The sequence below is a fragment of the Arachis duranensis genome, chromosome 1 (genome assembly GCF_000817695.3).
Source record: "Arachis duranensis cultivar V14167 chromosome 1, aradu.V14167.gnm2.J7QH, whole genome shotgun sequence".
Classification (NCBI taxonomy): Eukaryota; Viridiplantae; Streptophyta; class Magnoliopsida; order Fabales; family Fabaceae; genus Arachis; species Arachis duranensis.
This window is the reverse complement of record NC_029772.3, coordinates 80777703-80786236: the sequence shown is the minus strand read 5'-3', so window position 1 is coordinate 80786236 and position 8534 is coordinate 80777703. Positions and strand designations below refer to the sequence as shown.

Genomic DNA, 8534 nt, shown 5'->3' with positions numbered 1-8534 from the left:
CAGAGCATCAATTTCAAGAACTCCCTTCCTCTGAGGCGTCCCATTATTCACAGAATTCCTCTCAGAAGTGTACATGAACTGGTTATTTGCAACCATGTCAAAGAGTTCGTGAGCTTCTGCAGGTGTTTTCTTTAGGTGAATGGATCCACCTGCAGAATGGTTCAGTGATATCTTAGAGAACTCAGATAGACCATAATAGAATATATCTAAAATGGTCCACTCTGAAAGCATGTCAGAAGGACACTTTTTGGTCATCTGCTTGTATCTTTCCCAAGCTTCATAGAGGGATTCACCATCTTTTTGTTTGAAGGTCTGAACATCCACTCTAAGCTTGTTCAGCTTTTGAGGAGGAAAGAACTTAGCCAAGAAGGCCGTGACCAGCTTATCCCAGGAGTCCAGGCTATCTTTAGGTTGTGAGTCTAACCATGTTCTAGCTTTGTCTCTTACAGCAAAAGGGAAAAACATGAGCCTGTAGACTTCAGGATCTACTCCATTAGTCTTAACAGTCTCACAGATCTGCAAGAACTCAGTTAAAAACTGATAGGGGTCTTCTGATGGAAGTCCATGGAACTTGCAGTTCTATTGCATTAGAGCAACTAGTTGAAGTTTCAGCTCAAAATTATTTGCTCCAATGGCAGGGATTGAGATGCTTCTTCCATCAAACTTGGAAGTGGGTGTAGTATAGTCACCAAGTATCCTCCTTGCATTATTATTTTCGGCTGCCATCTCCTCTTCCTTTTCGAAAATTTCTGTAAGGTTGTCTCTAGATTGTTGTAATTTAGCTTCTCTTAGTTTTCTCTTCAGAGTCCTTTCAGGTTCAGGATCTGCTTCAACAAGAATATTCTTGTCCTTGGTCCTGCTCATATGAAAAAGAAGGGAACAGAAAATAATAATAGGGATCCTCTTTACCACAGTAGAGAGATTCCTTTATGTTAGTAGAAGAAGAAAAGAATAGAATGAGGAAAAAAGTTAAGAATCCAAACACAAGGGGAAAGATAGGTTCAAATTCTTGAGATGAAGAGAAGTGTTAGTAAATAAATAAATAAATAGAAGAAGATGAGAGAGGGAGAAATTCGAAAATAAATTTTGAAAAAGGGTTAGTGATTTTCGAAAATTAAGAGAAGAAAAACAATTAAAATTAAAATTTGAAATAATTAGTTAATTAAAAGAATTTTGAAAAAGAGGGAGGTAATTTTTGAAAATTAGAGAGAGGAAAGTAGTTAGGTGGTTTTGAAAAAGATAAGAAACAAACAAAAAGTCAATGAGTTAGTTGAAAAAGATTTGAAAATCAATTTTGAAAAGATAAGAAGTTAGAAAAGATTTTTGAAATCAATTGAAAAAGATATGATAATAAAAAAATAAAAAAGATTTAATTTTTGAAAAAGATTTTGAAAAGATAAGATTTTTAAAATTGAAAATTTGACTTGACTTATAAGAAATAGCTAAGTTTTAAAAATTTTTGACTAAGTCAACTCAAATTTTTGAAAATTATGAGCAAAATAAGGAAAAGATATTTTTTATTTTTGAAATTTTTTATGATGAGAGAGAAAAACACAAAAATGACCCAAAACATGAAAATTTTGGATCAAAACACATGATGCATGCAAGAACACTATGAATGTCAAGATGAACACCAAGAACACCTTGAAGATCAAGATGAACATCAAGATTTATTTTTTGAAAAATTTTCAAGAAAAGAAAAACATGCAAGACACCAAACTTAGAACTTTTCAATGCTTAGACACTATGAATGCAAGAATGCATATGAAAAACAACAAAAAACACAAAACAAGAAAATTTAAAGATCAAACAAGAAGACTTCTCAAGAACAACTTGAAGATCATGAAGAACACATGCATGAATTTTCGAAAAAAAATGCATAAATTTTAAAAACATGCAATTGACACCAAACTTAAAATTTGACTCTAAACTCAAACAAGAAACACAAAATATTTTTTGATTTTATGATTTTTTTCGAAAATATTTTTTTACAAAAAACGAAAAAGAAAAAATTTTGAAAACTCTTTTTGAAAAGAAAATTACCTAATCTGAGCAACAAGATGAACCGTCAGTTGTCCAAACTCGAACAATCCCCGGCAACGGCGCCAAAAACTTGGTGCACGAAATTGTGATCATCAACAATTTCTCCAATGACTTGGTGCTCTCAAACGTGAATCACACTTTGTCACAACTCCGCACAACTAACCAGCAAGTGCACTGGGTCGTCCAAGTAATAAACCTTACGTGAGTAAGGGTCGATCCCACGGAGATTGTTGGTATGAAGCAAGCTATGGTCACCTTGTAAATCTCAGTTAGGAGGATTCATATGGTTATAATGTTTTTTGAAAATAATAATAAATAAACAGAAAATAAAGATAGAGATACTTATGTAAATCATTGGTAGGAATTTCAGATAAGTGTATGGAGATTCTTTGTCCTTGTTGAATATCTGCTTTCCTACTACCTTCCTTCAATCCTTCATACTCCTTTCCATGGCAAGCTGTATGTAGGGCATCACCATTGTCAATGGCTACTTCCAATCCTCTCAGTGAAAATGGTCCAAATGCTCTTGTCACAGCACGACTAATCATCTGTCGGTTCTCGATCATGTCGGAATAGAATCCATTGATTCTTTTGCGTTTGTCATCACGCCTAACAATCGCGAGTTTGAAGCTCATCACAGCCATTCAATCCCTGAATCCTACTCTGAATACCAGAGACAAGGTTTAGACTTTTCGGATCCTCAAGAGTGGCCGCCAAAGGGTTCTAGCTTATACCACGAAGATTCTGGTTAGGGAATCCAAGAGATACTCGCTCGTTCTAAGGTAGAACGGAATTGGTTGTCAGTCACGCGTTCATAGGTGAGAATGATGATGAGTGTCACGGATCATCACATTCATCATGTTGAAGTGCAACGAATATCTTAGAGTAAGAATAAGCCAAACTGAATAGAAAATAGTAGTACTTTACATTAAAACTCGAGGTACAGTAGAGCTCCACACCTTAATCTATGGTGTGTAGAAACTCCACCGTTGAAAATACATAAGTGATCAAGGTTCAGGCATGGCCGAATGGCCAGCCCCCAAAGTCTAAGAACTAAACATCCAAAGATGGATGCTAAGATAAAAGATGAAAACCAAGATGGAACCAAGATATCTAATACAATAGTAAAATGTCCTATTTATACTAGACTAGCTATTAGGGTTTACAGAAATAAGTAATTGATGCAGAAATCCACTTTCGGGGCCCACTTGGTGTGTGCTTGGGCTGAGCTTAAGCTTTACACATGCAAAGGCTTCTTTTGGAGTTAAACGCCAAGTTGTAACATGTTTTTGGCGTTTAACTCTGGTTTGTGACGTGTTTCTGGCGTTTGACTCTAGAATGCAGCATGGAACTGGCGTTGAATGCCAGTTTGCGTCATCTAATCTCGAATAAAGTATAGACTATTATATATTGATGGAAAGCTCTGGATGTCTACTTTCCAACGCCATTCAGAGCGCGCCATTTGGAGTTTTGTAGCTCCAGAAAATCAATTTCTAGTGTAGTGAGGTCAGATTCCAACAACATCAGTAGTCCTTTGTTAGCCTTCTATCAAGTTTTGCTCAGGTCCCTCAATTTCAGCCAGAAAATACCTGAAATCATAGAAAAACACATAAACTCATAGTAAAGTCCAGAAATATGAATTTAGCATAAAAACCAGTGAAAACATCCCTAAAAGTAGCTAGATCCTACTAAAAACTACCTAAAATCAATGCCAAAAAGCGTATAAATTATCCACTCATCAGCTATAGGAGCTATTTTAGGACAGAGGCATGGTAGGCTTGTACATGTCATTTACTATGCCAGTCGTGTGTTAAATGATGCCCAAAAGAATTACACAACTACAGAAAGGAATTATTAGCTGTTGTGTATATTGTTGATAAGTTTAGGTCCAATTTACTTGGTTCTAAGGTTATTATTTATACTGATCATGCTAATTTGAAGTACCTTCTAACCAAATAGGATTCTAAACCAAGATTAGTCAGATCGGTGTTGCTCTTTCAGGAGTTTGATATTGAGATAAAAGACAGGAAAGGGGTCAGAGAATCAAGTAGCTGACCATCTTTACAAAATTGAGCCTGAAGCAGGAGTACAACCAACCACAGCTATGACTGAGACATTTCTGGATGAGCAATTGTTCCTCATTCAGCAGGTTCCATGGTTTGCAGACATTGCAAATTATAAGTCCATGAATTTTATCCCAAGGGAGTATAGTAGGCAACAAGTGAAGAAGCTATTGACTGATGCAAAGTACTATATTTGGGAGGAACCATACCTTTTTAAAATGTGTTTAGATGGAATCATCCAGACGTGTGTCCCAAATGAAGAAAAATAGCAGATTCTTTGGTACTGTCATGGTTCTGAGTATGGAGGCCACTTTGGTGGTGAAAGGACAGCTACAAAGGTCCTTCAGAGCGGGTTTTACTGGCTGAATCTCTTCAAGAACTCAAGAGCATTTGTAAAGCACTGTGACAGATTTGAAAAAGCCACGAATCTCCCTGCCAACCATGAAATGCCACAGCAGGGGATTCTTGAGGTTGAGTTGTTTGATGTTTGGGGTATTGATTTCATGGGACCTTTCCCACCCTCACATTCAAACAACTATATTCTAGTGGCAGTTTACTATATGTCCAAGTGGGTGGAAGCTGTGGCTTTTCCCACCAATGATGCCAAAGTGGTAATGAGCTTCCTTTAGAGTGGTGTCCCAAGGACACTCATTAGTGATGGAGGAAGCCATTTCTGCAACAGATAGCTGGACTCTCTTCTGCAGAGATATGGAGTCCGTCATAAAGTGGCAACCCCCTACCACCCTCAGACAAGTGGACAGGTTGAAGTTTCCAACAGGGAACTTAAGAGAATTCTAGAGAAAACCGTCAGTGTTTCAAGAAAGGACTGGTCTAGGAAGCTTGATGATGCTCTCTGGGCATACCGGACAGCGTACAAGACTCCCACTGGCATGTCCCCTTATCAGTTGGTCTATGCAAAGCCTGTCACTTGCCAGTTGAGTTGGAGCATAAAGCTTACTGGGCAATCTGATATCTGAATCTTGATCCAGAAGCTGTAGGAATCAAGCGAATGCTTCAGTTGAATGAGCTTGATGAATTCAGATATTCAGCCTATGAGAATGCCAAGCTCTATAAGGAGAGAACCAAGCTCCTGCATGACAAGAAGATTGCCATCAGAGTCTTTGAACTAGGACAAAGAGTGCTTCTATATAATTCAAGGCTCAAATTCTTTACTGGGAAGCTGAAATCCCGATGGTCAGGACCGTTTGTGGTTACCAGAGCTTCACCATATGGTCATGTGGAAATACAGGAAGAGAATTCTGATAGGAAATTTACAGTGAATGGCCAGAGGTTGAAGCACTATCTTGGAGTCGAGATTGATCGCCAGAGGTCCACTCATCTGCTGAATTACCAGAACTGACCGTCAAGCTAGTGACGTTAAAGAAGCGCTTGTCGGGAGGCAACCCGATAATTTCGTATCCTTAGTTATTTTTTGTAGTAGTAGTTTTCTTACTTATTTGATTTTTATTGAGTTCTTACTAATTTTCTAATCATGCAGCTATTTTAGAACAGGAACCAAAAAAAAGAGAGGCCACACGACGAGCAAGCGTCGCTGACGCGTACGCGTCAGACGGATGTGCGTGAAAAATAAATTTAAACAGAGAGTTGTGCGGGAGTGGCGCAAGAATGATGCCTCTAGCACAAACAAACCCACGCGTATGCGTGCCCCACGCGAGCGCGTCGTTTTTTATTTTCACCATTCATGCAGGCGCGTCGGCGAGGCATACGCATGACATGAAAATTTGACGGAAAAGAGTGTTTGGGCAGAGAGTTATGCTGGCTTGGAGCAGGAAGTATGATAGAAGCACAAATTTGGTCACGCGGACATGTCTTATGAGAGAACTTTTGCGTAGTCTAGAAATTTGCGGATAAATCCTCGTTGCAAGTATAGTTTCTAAACCTTCAAAAGTCCTTTCATACAAACGTTTTGGTTGTCACAAGTAACAAACCCCTTTAAAATTGATAACCGAGTATTTAAAGCTCGGGTCGTCTTCTCAAGGAATTGCAGGGAGGTATGTTCTTATTATTGGTTATGAGTTGTAAATTGGGGTTTTGGAAGTAAGGTGCGAATATATTATATGACAAGTAAAATAAAATAATAATAGCTGTAAAATAAACCTTTGGCAAGGTATAAGAACTGGAGGTGCTTCCCTAGTTATCCTTATCAATTGATGAGAATTGGATTTTTCTCCCACTTTGTTAACCTCTAACTATGAAGGTAAGTTAAGTGGATGAATTCCAATTTTCAATCAACAATGAGTTTGATAACTCTAGAGTCACCAATTATTTAACCACAGCCAAAAATGTAAAAAGCTAAATTAAAATTATAAATATCTGAAATACCTTCAATTCATTCAAAGCAGTAAAATCTAACATGGAAAATATTCATAAGCCAATTGGGCAACAGGAAAATCCAAATTATTTATATCAATAAAAAAAAGCAATCATCAATCTGAAATATCTCAAATAACATTAATTAAGAAAATCAATCTAAACATGGAACATTGAAAATAAATAAAAATAAAGAACCTGGGATTGAGAGTCACTCCTAAAACTAAGAGAAGTCATAATCCTAAGAGAGAGAGAGGAGAGAACCTCTCTCTCTAAAACTACATCTAAAACATAAAAGTGAATTATGAGTGCTTGATTATGAATACATGCATTCTCCCACTTTATAGCCTCTAATCTGTGTTCTCTGAGCCGAAAAATGGGTCAGAAATAGCCCAGAAATCACTTCTAGCACTTTCTGGTCCGTACAAGTCGCGGAAAAGTGACACGGCCGCGTCGTCCACGCGACCGCGCGGATTGGTTGTTGGCTAGGTCACGCGTCCGCGTGACCCACGCGTTCACGTCGCCTGGCGTCGAGGCAACTATGGCAAACTACATATCAAATCGAAGCCCCAGACGTTAGCTTTTCAACGCAACTAGAAACGCGTCGTTTGGACCTCTGTAGCTAAAGTTATAGCCGTTTGAGTGCGAAGAGGTCAGGCTGGACAGCTTAGCAGTTTTTCCAACTTCTTGCATTCCTTCCACTTTGCATGCTTCCTTTCCATCCTCCAAGCCATTCTTGCCCTGTAATCTCTGAAATCACTTAACACACATATCAAGGCATCTAATGGTGATAAGAGAGGATTAATAATAAGCAAATATAAGTCCAAAGAAGCATGTTTTCAATCAAAGCACATAATTAGGAAGGGATATGTAAAACATGCAAATAGTATGAATAAGTGGGTAAAGAGTTGATAAAATTCACTCAATTGAGTACAAGATAAACCGTAAAATATGGGTTTATCAACCTCCCCACACTTAAACAATAGCATGTCCTCATGCTACCTCCCCACACTTAAACATTAGCATGTCCTCATGCTAAACTCAAGAGAAGCTATAAAGGAATGAAGAGGAATGATAGAATGTATGAGATGCAACCTATGAATGCAACTAAATGCAAAATGCTTCTACCTACTTGGTTAAAAGTAAACAATTCTTTTAAGAACATACATGAACTGGATTTCGCTAATTCAAATCATAAAAAAAAAGCACAAATAGACTTGTAAGAAGAAAATAGCTTATGAAAGCAGGGAACAAGGAATTGAGCATCGAACCCTTACTGGTAGTGTATACACTCTAATCACTCAGGTGTTTAAGGTTCGATCTCTCAATTCTCTACTAACCTTGCTTTCTAAGGCTTGCTCTCCATCTAACAATCAACATAAATTTAATGCACCAATACACAAATCAAGAGGTCTTTCAAGGGTTGTAATGGGGTTAGGGTCAAGGTAGGATTGTATTTGGCCAAGTGGACTAAAATTTGAATCCTTAATTAACATAAACTTTCCACCTAACTTAAGACAATCCATTTAATTAAAATACAAAATCTATCTTCCCATTAACTGTGCTTCTCACATGTTTATGCATTCCAAGTTTTGAGTACAGCTCATATGCATTGATTTCACTATTTATTTTGGGGCATTTTGTCCCCTTTTATTAATTGCTCTTTTCTTTTTTTCTTTCTTTTTTTTTCTTTTTATTTTTTTTTTCAATGCATATGATTAAAGTATTGAATGCAATAACATGTGCTCAACCATTATTTTGCACATTTTCACTAAAATATACAACACCCAATTATTCAAAACAAATGTTTCGAAACCCACTTTCCCACACTTAAATCATAAGCATTCTCATTAGTCTAAGCTAACCAAGGATTCAAATTAAGGACATTATTATTTTTCGCTTAGAGTTAATGATGTGCTAAAATAAAGAACAAAGGGGTAAAATAGGCTCAAATTGGTTTGCAAGGGATAATGGAGGGTTAAGGCTATATGGGTATGTAAGCTCAGTGAAACAAGGCCTCAATCATATAAGTGCATGCATACATTAAACAATGGAAATATAGAATTAAGCAAGACAAAGATCACAATTTTAGAGAGA

At 37.3% G+C, this 8534-nt stretch overlaps 1 non-coding gene across 1 annotated transcript; it reads left to right on the top strand.

Annotated features, from left to right (window-relative positions):
- The first annotated feature begins 225 nt into the window (after window positions 1-225).
- Window positions 226-333, top strand: LOC127742726 (small nucleolar RNA R71). The gene has a single exon (XR_008004103.1). It is a non-coding gene; the product is annotated as a small nucleolar RNA R71 (small nucleolar RNA).
- Window positions 334-8534: the final 8201 nt, after the last annotated feature.